The 16,553-nt window shown below is 35.0% G+C and overlaps 1 protein-coding gene across 2 annotated transcripts in view; it reads left to right on the forward strand.

Annotated features, from left to right (window-relative positions):
* Positions 1–16,553, forward strand: part of CNTNAP2 (contactin associated protein like 2) — a 2,276,620-nt gene that overhangs the window by 20,084 nt on the left and 2,239,983 nt on the right. The window lies entirely within an intron of this gene.

The following is a 16,553-nucleotide window of genomic DNA, read 5'->3' on the forward strand; positions in this document are numbered from 1 at the left end:
GGGTTTCACCGTATTAGCCAGGATAGTCTCGATTTCCTGACCTCGTGATCCGCCCGTCTCGGCCTCCCGAAGTGCTGGGATTACAGGCTTGAGCCACCGTGCCCGGCCTAAAATACGTTCTTTACAGATGATCAGTTTACTTAGAACACAAGCCAACAAGTGGTCATACATGGATGTCTGTTGGCCTTGAGTAACAGCACTGGCCACTGCCAGAGCGGGTATTGTGGAGGTTGGTGTATAAAGAGTAGGAACTTCATAGAACAACATTTATCATATGCCAATATGCATATAAACTACCTGGAAGATTCTGATTCAGTAGGTCTGGAGTGGAACATATAATGTAACATTTCTAATATGCTCCCAGATGATGCTAATGCTGAGACTGATCTGTGGACCACACATTGAGTAGCAATATTTAAAACTTTGAATCTATCATGAAAGATACCTTCAAAAATTTCCTGCTTATTTAAAATTAGGAAGCACACTTTAGAGGAAGAAAACTTAAAAAATATATAATTATGATGTCTCATTATTAAGTATTTTGGGTATAAATAGAAGGTATAATAGTGTAGTTCTATGACATGATTAGAGGGAAAATAATTCAAAAAGATGTAGATACTCCACTAACCAGTTGGATAGCCTTAGACAATGTATACAATCTCTTGAAGTTTAAGTTTTTGTAGTTATGAGAGAGTAAAACTAGATTATCTCTAAAATCCATTCCAGTTTTTAAAATCTGTGATTCTAGTCTCCTAGGCTTCTGAGTCAGAATGGAGAAGCACCTCTTATAAACCTCAGTCTTGCTTTTATATCTGACTGGAGATTTGGTATACAGTGTCCAGGTTATTTATGAAGTTTAAATAATGTTATGCCTATGAGGTGCTTAACAAATTGCCTTACCAATAACGAGTGCCTAATTAATATTATTAATGTTACTTATTGACAATATTATTACACAGCTTAGTAAAATTGAATCTTAGAAAGTGAGATAACTGCTTCCTGGACATACAACTCTCTAGACATATGCTAAATCACAGTATAACAAAATACCTATGCAGTTGATTATATATTAGAAATATACCTTTAAATAAAGTCAGTGGTTATAATGAAATAAGAAAAATACCAAGGAAGAAAAAAATGTTTGTCTCTTTATGTTCAAACTGGTAAAATTCCATCAAAATCAAGCTAATCAATTACCCAAATAACTCTGTCCTCTTGTTTGATACTGTGTCTGCATACTCCTTTTTATTCTAATGTAATAGTGAGAATATTGGCTTACCGATATGTAAATACCCCCGAGTTATATTGTACGATGTCGTGTTTGTAAAGCACACATTCATTTACTAAAATTATTCGTTGTTTACTATTTACATCTATTATCTCTACTGATAAAAAGCATTTCCATACATGAGCAAATGTATCAAAAAAAGTCTAAGAAGATGAGCAGATTGATCAGTGTACTCTATGACCTTCTTAATAGTAACTGAGTGTGATTTTTACATTGTATGCTACCAGAAATCACCACATGTAGCATGGCAGATGGCTGCCAATAGTCTTGTTATCCTTCCATAAGTTACGTGGCATTTATGCCATTAGGGTGATTTTTCAGTTTAGAAAAGACAACTAGGGGTCAGTCTTTTCTATGATAATGGACTCACAAGGGACCTCAAAACTTTACCATGAACATATTTTATATCTTAAGTTATCTTCCAGAGACTTCGAATGTTTGAAGCTGGTTGAGGTGGGGAAGTCAGGACACAAGAGGGAGTAGAGCACACCTGCTCTAAGTATAGGCATTTCAACGTTTAGAGGAAATCAGTGTGGCTGGAGGGGTACCAGGGGTGGTAGAGAGCTCATGCTGTGCTCTCCCAAGAGGTTTGATGCTACAGAAACTCAGAGTTGGTGTGATTGTTGGTTAGTCTGGTGTGGTTTGGTTTGATTCTTTAGTAGGTGGGACCCCCTAAGAACCTGAATAATGTCCCCATGCACTAGTTCTGTAAACGTGGAAGCAGGTGGTGGCAGTTGAGTGACTCACACTCATTTAGGTTGTAAGCCAGCCCTTTCATTCAATATCCAGCAATTCGATTTCCACTGTTGGGTTTACGTTACTTTACTAGTCTGGGGCCTTCTTAGAAGTGTCAGAATAGCAAGTGCCACTGTTGGTGGTGAATTCCCAGCAAAAGAAACAGATGGAATGTTTTAGCACCAAGTTGTGTGATTTGAGATTAAAATGCTCCGCATGGCTATTCCTCATGGTGGCACTTTTGAGTGATTACTATAGGAAAAGCAAACTGTTAAACCTTGAAAAGGGGAAAATGTTGGATACAGCTCAAATGCTCCATATCAACCACTCAGTTATTCACCTGTGTTAGATATTTCCCAACTTTTCTTGGGGTCTCCTTTATGGAGCAGCCTTTGTCAAGTCTCATAAAAGCAGAACTTATATACTTCCGCAGTATGCAGTATGAACTGTGTATTTTGATTTGCTCTGGAACTTTGTTCTCTCTTGAGACTAACAAGTAAATCATAAAGTGAATATTTTTTCAATGTCAAAGTTGTTCTATAAGTATAAGTTTTAAAGTTCTTTTAGGCCATAATATATGCCTTTGGAAAAGTTAATATATTATTGAAATATCTACTTATTTCATCTGCCACATGAAAATAGGAATGTTTCATCTGTCCTTAAAAGCAAAGTGGAATATTTGCTTCTTTTGAAATGTCTGTGGCAATTTTTTTTTCTTTTGCATGTTCTGCAACACAAAGAAATATTTAGGACTTGAAAGAAGAAGGTGAGCTGCTTGATTACACTGTACTAGTAAACTGTGAATTAATATTATTTACAAATTATAATTAAAAGCCTAAGAAGAAAATGCATGTGTGATTTTATTTAAAGAAAAGTCTGTGCATAAAAACACTCATGGAAGAGTTATTTTCAATTTAAAAAATATATGATTATTGTGTACTATAAAATAGATGATTTTGTGTACCATAAACTACTATAGTAATTTGCCAAGAGATAAGACCAAGGTTAATTTTTTTCAAAAGTAATATTTAATTATAATTTAAATTAAATCACTCTGAATAAAACCATAATTTAAAATTAGCCTTTCAATCAAAAGGTTTTTATTTTAAAAATAAATATGTAGAATAGAATTATATGTGCTTAATATTTAATTCTTTAAAAGTTTACTGGAAGGTCATCTAGTTACTTCTTAATGAGCATCATATTTAAATATATTTATAACGAGGTTTGGGTTTTTTTATTCTTTTCAAATTATGCTTAAATATTTTTCAGTTAAATTTGGTTTTTTGCAAACTTCATTCCTTGCATATCATGAGGCTAAAGCCAGATATATGACATAATATAAGAAAAGCATCCTAAGAGAGAAAAGAGAAAACATTCTGAAGCTCTCAAACTATAAATTGATGAAAAATGTCACGTTGTTATTTTAGCATTTTTTTGGTCTGGGAATTCTGTGAAGAAGTAGGTGTAAAATGTTACTATGTGGAAAATATAATGTACTTTGTGCACTGAATTTTAAAATGACATGGAAGGTCTGAAGAATACAGAACGGTTGACAGCTCACCACAAATTTATTAAGTATATTCAGGTTTTTATCTCAAGTTTTTTTATTACTTGAGTGTTGGTATTGATAAATTCGTTGTTGTTATTACTGAGAACTTAATATGTTACTATATAGCTTTCCTAAGTTCTCTTTCAATATCACTACTAAATTTGTAAATGGTAAGTGATCGTTAAATGAACTTATATGTTGAACAATACAGACAATATCATTCACAGGTATTAGGGCCATTTCAGTAGGAGTACGAAATATAACCTTTGGACATGCAGACCTTGGAGTCCGTTTCAGTTTGACTAATCAACGTGTTCAGTTTATAACATGTCTGATCCTCTATATCTCTTTTTAAGAATATATGTGTTTGTGTGTGTGTACATGTGTATGTGTAGGCAGATTTTATTTAGTTGATATCATGAGGAAATCTGTTGCTCACATAGTTGACATTTCTTTATAAATACAACTCACCTCATCAAAATGACATACGAAAAGAACTTTAAGGAACACATTTGTAAATGACTTACGTATTCTATGCTTTCTTAACCCAAACCCAGTGTAAAAATAATTCTGAGTACTTAGGAATGTCACCACAAACACTTATCAAATATATGCTCCCCAATTTGCAATTGGGTCCCTATAAACCCACTGTAAGTTGAAAATATAGTTAAGTCAAAAACGCATTGAATACAGCTAGTCTACAGAACAGCATCACTAAGTCTCATCTACTTTACACATGCTCAGAACACTGACATTAGCCTAAAACAAGGCAAAATCATCTGGCAGCATGATCCACTACAGTGTATTGGTTTTTAAACTTCGTGATTGCGTGGGTGACTGGGAGCTTTGACCCACTGCTTCCTCCCAGCATGTGAGAAGTTATGGTAACACAGATTACAAACACAGAAAGAGATCAAAATTCAAAATTTGGAGTACAGTTTCTACTGAATGAGAATTGCTTTCACACCATTGTAAAGTCAAAATATCATAAGTTGAACCCTTGTAAGTTAGGGGTCATTTATATGCTATTTTAATTATGATTGCAATGACCAATCAGGTCTGTGGAGCTGTTTTTTCCCACCACAAAATGGCTTAAGAGTGCTGTGTTTTGCTATCTTTTCTTATTGATGTTAGAATAACTTTTTGACTGTTGACACTTAAATTTAAAAGGGCTTCTAAAAACCAATGAGAAAGATTATGGAAGATGTGTTTGTATTAGAAGATGTAATAAACTTCCACTTGAACAAAACGCTGCCCACCTTAAGAGTTTCTTCTGTGTTTATGATTAATTTTCCTCTAGATATCTGTTCGTGGTTGTTGAGTTATCATTCTTTTTTTTCTCAGTATGCTCATTCCTTCATTCAGTCTGTCAGTTATTTTAAAAATATTAATTTGTTGCACAAATATAATATGTCTTTGTATAAGACAGACCTAAATTCAACTAAGGGACTCTATTTGAGAAATTTGTGGAATTAAAAGTTTTTAATGTCCGTAAACATCAGTTTTCTCATTTGTAAAATAACTGGGGCAATAATACCTGCTTAAGTTCATGGAAAGTACACAGCACAGTGAATAGCACAATTTGTGGAGTATTTAACAAATGTCAGTCATCTTTGCATTATCTTTGTACAAAATTAACATGTAATTCATAGCCAGTTTTAGGTATCTAGCATTTCCATTAGCTCCAGCATCCAGTCAAAGCCCTCTGTTGGAACATCTTTGCAGCTACAGGAGTCTGACTTGAGCAAATGTAACACTTCCATACCTGTGTCCCTTCCACCCTTTCATTTGGTTGGCTGGCTTCTTTGCATCAGACTATGACTCAATAGGTTTTTTCCTTTTCTATTGCTGAAGAAAATCCCATTTTCAAAAATTCCATCTTGTAGACAATTTACTACAGCAGACGACTTATAAAAGAGAAAAATGAGATCTCATCCTGTGTTTTAAAGTCTAGATAAAGAAGAAGTAGGATTCTTGCACAGTCCCAGGATTGATGGCAGAGTCTTCTTCCTGTTCAATGTCTCAGGACACTTACATGATCTTCCTCCATCATGTGTGAAAAGGGGAAAAATCTCAAGGAGGGGATTTGGCAAAAGAAAAGTGACAATAGTGGTTAATTCCTTGACAAACTAGGCTAATCTGCTTTTGAGATATTCAAACCTCTGTCTCTTTCACACCTCCTCTTTGACTCCTTTTAAAACACATCTCCAAAAAGCTCCCCAATGCCCTCTGTCCATCTATTCATCCCCACTGATGCCATCCTCTACCATGCTTCCTCATCCCACTGTTGCCACATATGTCTCTGTCCTGAGGCACCTAATGTCTGTGGCAAGTAAACGCTCAGAACCGTGCCATGAAGTTCTATGATGAATGAAATAATTAGGTAGATACTGAGAGAGAGCATTTTAAGTATATTCCCATTTATTAATTCTCACTATTCTGAGCCATTAAAATATTTATTCCCTCAAGTGTTCAGCTTGAGGTTGAAAAATCTGAAGGACTGACAGCATCTCCCATTGTTTCTTTTGGGTAGCTAATAAATGCTTGGATTTCATTTCTTATTAGGGACAAGCGATATTTTGTTGATAATGGATCTTCACTTAAATACCATCATTCAATTTACTCTCTACATCACAACCAACCATGAGAAGAAAGAAGAATCAGTGCTTTTTCTCTTCCCTTTAAGGAAGAGATTCTCATAGCAGAAACAAAGGGAGTATTTTGGAAATTTACTGTGGTGATTTTCTGGATTATTATGAAGGGAGTGGTGGCTGTTGACATTGAGAGGGTGAAAATTGGAATAGCTAGAACATCTTGCAATCTGCATGTCTGGCCTACCGTACAAAGAATTTCCCACCACCCAGTGACTGTAGGTTTGTACATTTGCAAAATCTGTTTACAAATACCTGAATCTAGAAACAAACTCCAATTTGTATATAGATACAAAGTATATTGCATAGTTTTAATGTGCACTAATTTTCTAGATTTAACTACAGTGTCAATGGAGGAAATATACTTTGCTTAGGTCACAACTGTGACTTTTCACCATTTCAGAAAGTCACAAATACCAATCGCTCGTGGTGTCTGAGTGGCAAATACAGCACCTGTGTGTCAGCCTACATTTGTAGTTATTATATTCAAAGTGATTCTAGGTGTGAGTTGAAGGGGTGGCCTGCCCTTCCACACCTGTGGGTGTTTCTCGTTAGGTGGAATGAGAGACTTGAGAAAAGAGATGAGACACAGAGACAAAGTATAGAGAAAGAAAAAGTGGGCCCAGGGGACTGGCGCTCAGCATACAGAGGACCCACGCTGGCACCGGTCTCTGAGTTCCCTCAGTATTTATTGATCATTATCTTTACCATCTTAAAGATAAGGGAGTGGCAGGAAAATAGGATCATCGAAGGGAGAAAATTAGCAGTAAGACATATGGACAAAGAGCTCTGTGACATGAATAAGTTCAAAGGCAAATGCTGTGCCTTGATATGCATATGCAAACATCTCCACAAACCTCTTAGCAGCATTGCGCCAGCAAGTCCTACCAGCAAGTCCCACCTTATGCCATAAGGCGGTTTTCTCCTATCTCAGTAAACAGAGCATACAATCGGGTTTTACACCGAGATGTTCCATTGCCCAGGGACGGGCAGGATTTTTAACCAGCAAGCTGCCTTCAGGCACTTGTTTAACAAAGACACATCCTGCACAGCCCAAAATCCATTAAACCTTGAGTCACCACAGCACATGTCTCTTGCAAGGACAAGGTTGGGGGTAGGGTCACAGATTAACAGCATCTCAAATACAGAACAAAATGGAGTCTCTTATGTCTACTTCTTTCTATATAGACACAGTAACAGGCTGATCTCTCTTTTCCCCACAGTGAGTAAAACATCTGACTATTTGATTATGTCTTCTAATGTGGAGGTGCTTGAATGTTTACATATCAATGTATATTATCAGTATAGATCACTATCCTTGTATTGCATTGAAACAATGTTTAAATTTTGTGTGTAGATAGATGGTATTTTTTATGGATTTACTTCAGGCTGAGGGACAGACTGTTCTGACAACCATCTGTTATTTGGTTGGCCAGAAGCAAGCTAGGTTGATGGTGAAACACTATAAGAAATATAGTTTTCATTTTCTTTAGCATTTGTATATAAGCGTTCTATATTTAAATAACAATTATGTAATTAAAAGTTTTAGATTCACTTGTGAATTATTTATTAATTGTAAGATTGTACCTTTTAAGAATACTCAGCCTTATTTTTTTCTCACATTAGGTGGTTTTCTTTTCAAGCATTAAAAATAATGTTATTGAGTTCTATTGATGAAATTAAATAATCTGATTTCCTTTTATTTTATAATTCATTAGGCATTATTACATTTTCACTAAACTTGCAACTTAAAAATTCCTGTAGGATATGTATCATTCTATATAAGAAAATGTAAAATTCAAATATTGTGCAACTCAAAGTAAATTAAAAAAATAAATTTAGGAAGCATTATTAAAGACTCATAGCCTTCAGGTTACTATGATTTAATATTATGGTCCGTCGGGAAAGATGATCTCAAAGAGGGCTCAGTATTGATTTGCTTGTTGGTATTTCAGAGATACTGAGAGCTGCTATGACTTCTGCTGTTTTTTCTTAACTTTGCACATACTGAGTTTGCTTTGTATTTCCTTATTATTAACCCACATCTCACCATATTGCAATTAACTTGGACGATAAGCACTGCATTGAATATATTAGAAATATTTGCAATGTGAGTGAAACTCTTCATAAGAGCAGGCCTGCTGCTAGATGATAAGAGGTCTGCATGAATTACAAAAAGTTGCCCCTCCATCTCCTGGACAGAGGTAGCCCCAAAGTTCAGGGATTACTGAAGAGAGGGCTTCTTTCTTCACTCCCCTCCTTCCTTCCCTCTGGGGAGACACTGCCTTTCACAACTTCGTGGACAGCATGTGAACTAAATTTCAGGCAGACACTTGCCCCTTCAGCACGGCATCTTTGTGCAAGGTACAAACTTTGTACACAGGCATGATGATCCCTGACACAAATATGTCTGTGAAAGAAAAGAGAAAAATAAAAAACACCCAAGTGTTCATGAAATAGCAGTGATAGAGGAATGAAAGAAGCTTTCTAACAAGAAGGAAACAGTTGAGAGGGAGAAATTAAAGATAGAAAAATTTATTCATAGCCAATCTAATTTCCCTGTTTTTAAAATTCAAGGGTGATTCACTCTACCACTTATGAGCAGAAAACAAACATTATAACACAGATTACATGATTACGAGCTATGTAAACTTTCACTTCGTATTACCCTAATTGAGTTCTCTTGTAATTCTGTGTAAAATAATACATCTTTTGGTTTATTGTAAGAGAGAGCCATCCTACTATGACTGTCAAATTTCGGTTATTCCCAAATTGAGAGAAAGGAAGGAAAGAGTTTACGTTTATCATATTGTAAAATTTGTAATATGTATTTATAGGCCCTTTTAGAAATGTACACATGTAAGAAAATGACTTTTTAAAAGAAGTCCAATATCTAGAAGGGCATCCAGTAGTTAGTATGACTGCAGTACATAGTTAGTTTCTGAAGAACTCTGCCTTTTCGGTATTTTTCCTTTTAGGGAATAAATAAAATCAAGCCTCTCAAATGATTTTCCAAATCCAGAGACATGAAGTTACAGGATGATGGACGGCTAGGCTGCCATTGTCGTCTGTGTAAATGGTGCCCTTGGAATCGTACCGTGTGGCTCAGTGTTGTGGCCCCCTCTGCACCACCTAAAGAATGACGTCATTGCTATTTGACTTTTCAAATTTCCTTCACAATTGAAAACTCAAGAAATTTTTCTTCACATTTTGTTTTCTTTTTATTATGCCAGTTTAAAAGTCTTTGAAAATAAAGAACTGAAATTCACTTTCTCCTGAAGTCACAAGTGAGCAAACAGAAATAATGGATTGGGCTTTGCTAATGATATGCCTAAAATTAGATATTAAGTTATTAAAATTTTAGTTTTCCATGAATAAGGACAAAAACCTCATTTCTGAAAACTTGTCACATTTAAATTATGCTGTCTCATTTGAGTCTCCAGAAAATTATGTCCAGTCTTCTGATTGTCACTCCTATAAACTTATTTTTGTTCAAATGACATAACCTCCAGAAGTATAAAATGTTGAAACTCTTTTCAGAATGACTTGCATTGTAGCTTTTCCTTCCTATAGTATTGAAATACTATGTTTCATATTAGAATGTTTTCAAATATCTACTCTTCTAAAGAAATTAGTTAATGGTATTGTGTTCCCTGAAATAATCTGTGTAATGAATAAGTACATTTCTACAATAAGTTTACAGTCTTCTTAGTTTAGAATATCATAGATCTAAATTCTAATTGATTTTTTTTTTTTTTTTTTTTTGAGATGGAGTCTCCTGTCACCCAGGCTGGAGTGCAGTGGCACCGTCTCGGCTCACTGCAACCTCTGCCTCCTGGGTTCAAGCGATTCTCCTGCTTCAGTCTCCCATGTAGCTGAGACTACAGGCATGTGCCACCATCCCAGGCTAATTTTTGTATTTTTAGTAGATACGAGTTTCGCCATGTTGGCCAGGCTGGTCTCGAACTCTTGACTTCAGTTGATCCTCCCACTTTGGTCTCCCAAAATGCTACGATTACAGGTATGAGCTACTGTGCCCAGCCCTAATTTATTTTTAATAAGCAAAGTTACACTTTGCATCACTCTTTCCCCACACACAAGCTTTTTGTGACTTTCTAAAATATTTATTTATTTATTTAGTTTGACATGGGGCTTGACTTTGTTGCCCCAGCTGGAGTCCAGTAGTGTTATCTCAGCTCACTGGAAGTTCTGCCTCCCAGGCTTAAGTGATCTTCTCGCCTCACCCCCTCAACTAGCTGGAACCGTAGGTGCGCACCAGCACGCCTGGCTAATTTTTATATTGTGGTTAGAGAAGGGCTTTCACCACATTGCCCAGGCTGGTCTCGAACTCCGGAACTCAAGCCTTCTGCCTACCTTAGCCTCCAAAAGTGCTAGGATTATAGGTGTGAGCTACTGCACCCTGAGACTTTTAATAAATTTGAAAAACAAAGAACAACAACAACAACAAATTTCATTCCTTCCTGGTCCCAGGCTAAAATATCTTTTGGGTTAGTGGATGAGTGTATGTGTAAAACTCTAGTTTTACTCTGCTATTGTTGAATGGGCTGTTGTTATAGCCATTGTTATTCATTGATATTTCAGTACTAAGACTATATCATTCTAGAACTTCGACTCATACTCTCATGTTAATTTGGTATAAAAGAAACATAAGGAAGAAAGTGTATTTATCTAATTATTATTTGTTGTGTTGTTTCTTCCTGCCTCTCTAAATCCCACTTTTTTATACAACTAATTTTTTCTTTCATCAACTTTTCTATTAACAACTTTTGACTTTATAACTGCAGCTAAATGGATGATAAAACAAAATAAGGTGTGACACAAAGAGTGAAACAGTGAATGGAAGGGCTTAGGAATAATGGAAGGAAATGGCAGGAAGAAAGTCCCAGATGACTTTTCAAAACTTCAGAGTTGGCAGTAGGTCACGGAGGGAGAGATGTAACTCAGCTGATGGATTTGATGAATTTTGTCCAAACGTTGGAATTTGGACTGGTCAGATACAGCAGAAAGCCCCCAAACAGTGACTCTGCCAAATAAATGTACAAAATGCGATCCTGATGTTCAGAAACTCAAACTTTTTCTGAGATGCTTTAGGTCATTTTTCGTGGTTGAGAGAAAGCGACAACAGCTCTGTCCCCCATGTCCATGATCAGAGAAAGAGAAAGAATGAAGATTCCAGGGCGGCAAGAGTGACCAGCTGAGTCACATTTGGAGCCTTCCTGAAAGCCTCATTCAATGACTTCTCTTTACCTAGCTTTAGCTAGAATGATGTCACCTGGCCTCTCTTACTTCCAAATTAGACAAGAACACATTATATTTTAGCTAGGCACATTCCTATCCCAAACCAAACTGGGGTGCTATTAGTAAGGAAGAAAAAGGGAGTAGATATTGGGCAGGCAATTAGAAATCTTTGCAGCAAGACATTCAGGAAAGGTATTATTTAGAAAAGTACCAAATTCTTTTTGCGTCCTTAATGTGGAAAGAATAGACTGAGAAAAATTGCTGGTGTGCCGGTTTCCCAGTGGAGGTACGTGGAGAAATAGGAATTGTTTCCTTCTGCATGGTAAGTAGCTCCCCTTGTCCAATTGTCCCCTATTATTGACCATAGTCCCACAGCAGTATAGCTCTATTTCTAGGAATGGACTAGGAAAAAAATCCCAGAGGAGAAACTCCGACATTGATTTCTACTTCTAAAATTCAATGTATTTGTACTTCACATCTCTACAAAAATTGTGTTTTAGTATATCAGCTTTTGAAGGCAGCCTGCCATCCAAACAGGGGGCAAAGGAAGCCGACTTTCACCTTCAGAGGCAGCCATGAGTTTGTGTCTGCTGCACTGCACTTTCAATATCTAGGACAGAATTACTATATAATTACGGTAATACAATTTATCATTAAATAGTTGCCAAACAAAATAGAAATACAATAAAAATTTAAACCACTAACCTTTAAATGATATATTTTCTTTCAAGAATATTGTTCAGCTCGGATATCAGCAGATTAATGATGAGTACAACTAAACCCCAATCAGCTGAAAGAAATGTATAACATATCATTTTAAGGTCTCTGTAGTTTATTTTTTAAAAAGGAACTTAAGAATATTGTGGATTTTAAATAATTGAAAAATTATTTTACACTTGGACTTAATGTTCAGATTATTTTTAATTAAAGGTATTTCAATATTATATTTTAAAACATTCAGTAAGCATTCAGTATGGGCCTAGTATTATAAAGTGGGGTAAACCAAGGCCATAGAATGTTTATGTTCCCAGCCATAGGAATTTTGCCATTTATTGGAGGAGATAAACACACACATAACTGAATTTGGTTTTGATCTTCCTCTGACCTATTAATTCAATAATGTAGACCTAATCATTATTGATATACTTTGTTCTTGTTAAGATTTGCCACATTATTTGCCTTGAAGTTATTTATTGCAAAGGGATTTGTTCTCTTTAATGGATGGCTCTGCATTGTAGCATATGCCTTTGTCTTTGTGAAACCACCAAGACCTCCAGGATAAGATATGAATAATTAACTTGACATAATATTTATAAAGTAGTGAGCTAGAAAGTTTTGAAAGATTCTGTTATAAAAATGGTTCATCAAATTTTGGGGGCTAATGCCTTAAGCAGATGTTTAATAGATAAACAATATATGAACTTTTCCTGAGGAAAAAAAAAATCTCTTCCTAAGTCGTTTCTAAGTAGTAAAGTTTAATCCAGATCTTGTTATATGCACTGTAGAGTTCTTTTGTCAGAAAAAAAGCATTGTATAGTCTATATTTCTTTTTATAGGATAGGCAGCTGTGTCAGTGAATGATTCACTAATGGTGCGAAATCTTTCTGTCAAACAAACACACAGGTCACTTACTTGGGCTTCAGGTACTTTAATTTTTTTCCTAAACAATAACTGTCATTAAAAGAAAAAAACTGTATAGCCATTGAATACAAGCTTTAGTTTCAGACAAATGATAACCCGGAAGTGACCACTTCTCTTTATCATCACAATACTGCTGAAGCCCCAGTGATTCAATTGCCAGGAGTTCTTCTTTGCTTGAATTTGATCATTTTTCTTTCTTTTTAAAACACTGTAGTTGAACACTGGATCGGTAATGTGGCAATGTCTCTAGGGATTGAATTATGTTTAATTGGGAAGGAAGCACACTGTCTCTTGTTGTTTTTAGTTCATAAAGTAAGACTGTCAATTAGTAGGCGGTGCAGACCCATTGGAGCCACGCTGCACCACAGCCAGTTTGGAGGAGATTCATAGTAACAAACAAGATTTAAAATACATGTCTTGTGAAAGGCCATTATAGGTGGATGGCTGGGTTTTGCCTGTCTTTTCATGCTGTAGCAGCATTATATTAGAAGGTGAAGGACACTCATATCCATAAAATAATGGCTTTTGTAATGCAGGTGATTAAAGTAGGAAGCCTACCCACTTCTATTTTTCCCTAGGCATATACCAGGATTCAATTTCAATTAGTGACCTAGGAGCTGCAGGCTCTGTATTCTGTTATCAACCCATTTAGCCAGGTAGAATCAAAGGTTCACCTGTCACTCTAGACTCTCAGTGACCCTAAGGATGATTTAGAATAGACGTCTGCTCTATTCTCTTATGTTGACTTCTTTATACTGTCTACACAATTAATTATGAATATACAGTGGGCATTACAAATATTCTAAGGTCCATTAGAAATCTCATTTTCTGGGGATAAGGATTTTTATATTAAATATTGATAGTGATATCAGGCCATTTTATGGAAAAATTTTAAATACACATTGTTGATCAGGAACAAATGTTGATCAGGAACAAAAAAAAAAAACACACACTATTTTTCAAAGTGTCAGAATGGTTACCTTGAAATGATTTTTAGATATGAATTACAGAATTCCTAGAAAAAAAATGCTATTTTATAGGACTGTGCTTTATCAGGAAATGGCAGGATATCTAGTTACATTTTAAAGATACCAAATTTATTTAGTGCAGATTTTACTTCTATAGTGCTCACCTTAATGAGCATCACAATAATGTTCTCTTATGTTTAAAATGATGCATTATAATCCCATCAGTGCCTTCGCCAACCAGTAAATTATTAATAAGATGATGATCATGCTAATTAAGCTACTTGATTAGATTTTGATGGATTTCATGCCAGAAATTATGGTGGGGTCTTTGAAATATATACAATGTTTTCTCTCAGGGCAAATCTTCCAGCATCATTGAAAACTTTACTGAAAACTCTTCATTACTTATAACATTGCTCGCCTGTTTCCCAATGACATGATAGTCACTTTCACAGAAACATAATAGTATGCAAGTCAAATGTTTAATTTGCTGCTGCAAAAGAATTCACAATAGAATTCTCAATGTGGGGTTAATTACACAGTAATGAAAGAGTAATCCTATTGGGAAAATGCTCTAAGTAACGTTGCTCTGTTTCCTACTGATAAAGATGTGCATGGTTGATTTATTTTTTATGCTGGGAAATTCAGAAGTAGGAGAAAACATTGAAAAGGTATGCACACGAATAGTAAACTTTTTTATCATTTGTCAACATGATGAGAAAATGATGAACATGGATAATTATTATATTACAAAGGCTATAATCACAAAATAGTAATGTATAAGAATATAGCATTCTATTATACACAGGAGAACATGATAAATTAAAAATCACTGATAACATAATCTAAGGAAAGACATCGCTAATCTGAACAAAAAAGGAAGAAGTAATCGGGCAGGCACTCAAAATTGTCTCCATGTTTTACATTTCTACAAATAATCTTCACCTTCTCTGCTTCTGAGTATAGTGTTATATTGCTAGGTATGTTATGTTTACTCCATATATGTCAGAGACTCCACTGGGTACTTTAAATATGGTATCTTACCAAATACGTCAAAACAATTATAAGATCAACAATATGATCCCTACTTTATTAGGTGAAGAAAATGAGGTTTTTAAAAGCATAAAAAGATTTCCTGTATGATAGGATTCAAATTCATATTCATTTGTTTCCAAGGGTTTTTTTCTCATTCATTGTCCTATGCTGTCATCTAAGTTAATCCATGTATATTGCAGCTTGTATCAGAAACTTGAAAGTTCACAGAAAGAATCATTTTCTACCTAAATTTGCCCATCAAACTTGGGTAGACAGTGACAGCAGCACAGCGTTAGGCTTACTTTTAAATGACATTATTTAGGATAGTGGGAGGATAAACAAATAGACCAGAAGAACAGAACAGAGTCCGGAACTAGACACACACAAATATGGCCCACTGATTTTCCAAAAAGGCACTAAAGTAATTTAACGGAGAAAGGAAAATTGTTTTAGCCACCAGACCTAGAAAACTTGGTATTCATATAGGAAATAAATAAATCTTGATACTTCCTACCATACACACAAAAGTAATTGTAGATGGAACATAGATCTAAATATAAAATCTTAAATTCAAAAGTTTCTAGAAGAAAATATAGAAGAATATTTCCTGGACCTGAGCTAGGCAAAGATTTCCTAGAAACATCCAAACAGCATTAGCCACAAAAGAAAACAAAAATGACTAATCAGGCTTCATTAAAAACAAAACAAGGAAAACCTGTGCTCTTCAGAATGAAAAAAACAAAACAAAACAAAAACACTAAGAGAATGAAAAAGCTAAGCTATGGGAGAAAATATTTACCTTCTATGTCTTTGACAAAGCAGTCGTACTCAGAATATATAAAGAAATCATACAAATCAATTGTAAACAGACAACGCAAGAAAAATGGGGGAAAGATTTGCACTGTTTACAAATTTAAATAAATGCCAGATAAGCACAAAACATTTAATGTAATAAGTTATTAGCTAAATGTAAATTTAAAACAAAGTCAAATACTATTGCACACTCACTAGTATTGCTAAAATTACAAAAGATTAACAATACCAAGTGTTGGTGAAGAGGTGAAGTAACTAAACTCACATACTCTGCTGGTGAGAATGAAAAATGATACAACTTTGAGAATCTCTTGGGTAATATCTGATAAAGTTGAGCATACAGTCACCCTATGACACATCAATTTCACTTCCAAGTATTTACTCCATAGAAATAAAAACATGTTCACAACAGGACTTGTAAAAATATGTTTATAATAACTGTTTACAGAATACATTGCCTAACATTATTTTTATATACAAAGGTTATAGATTTTTTTATATTAATTTTATATCTTTGTAGATTTTGTATTTCTGTTTTTTTTTTTTTCTTTTCTTTGAATCTTTAGATCTACTACAAGATATATCACCTACATAGGGGCAATTTAACTCTT

The sequence above is a fragment of the Theropithecus gelada genome, chromosome 3 (assembly GCF_003255815.1).
Source record: "Theropithecus gelada isolate Dixy chromosome 3, Tgel_1.0, whole genome shotgun sequence".
Lineage (NCBI taxonomy): Eukaryota > Metazoa > Chordata > Mammalia > Primates > Cercopithecidae > Theropithecus > Theropithecus gelada.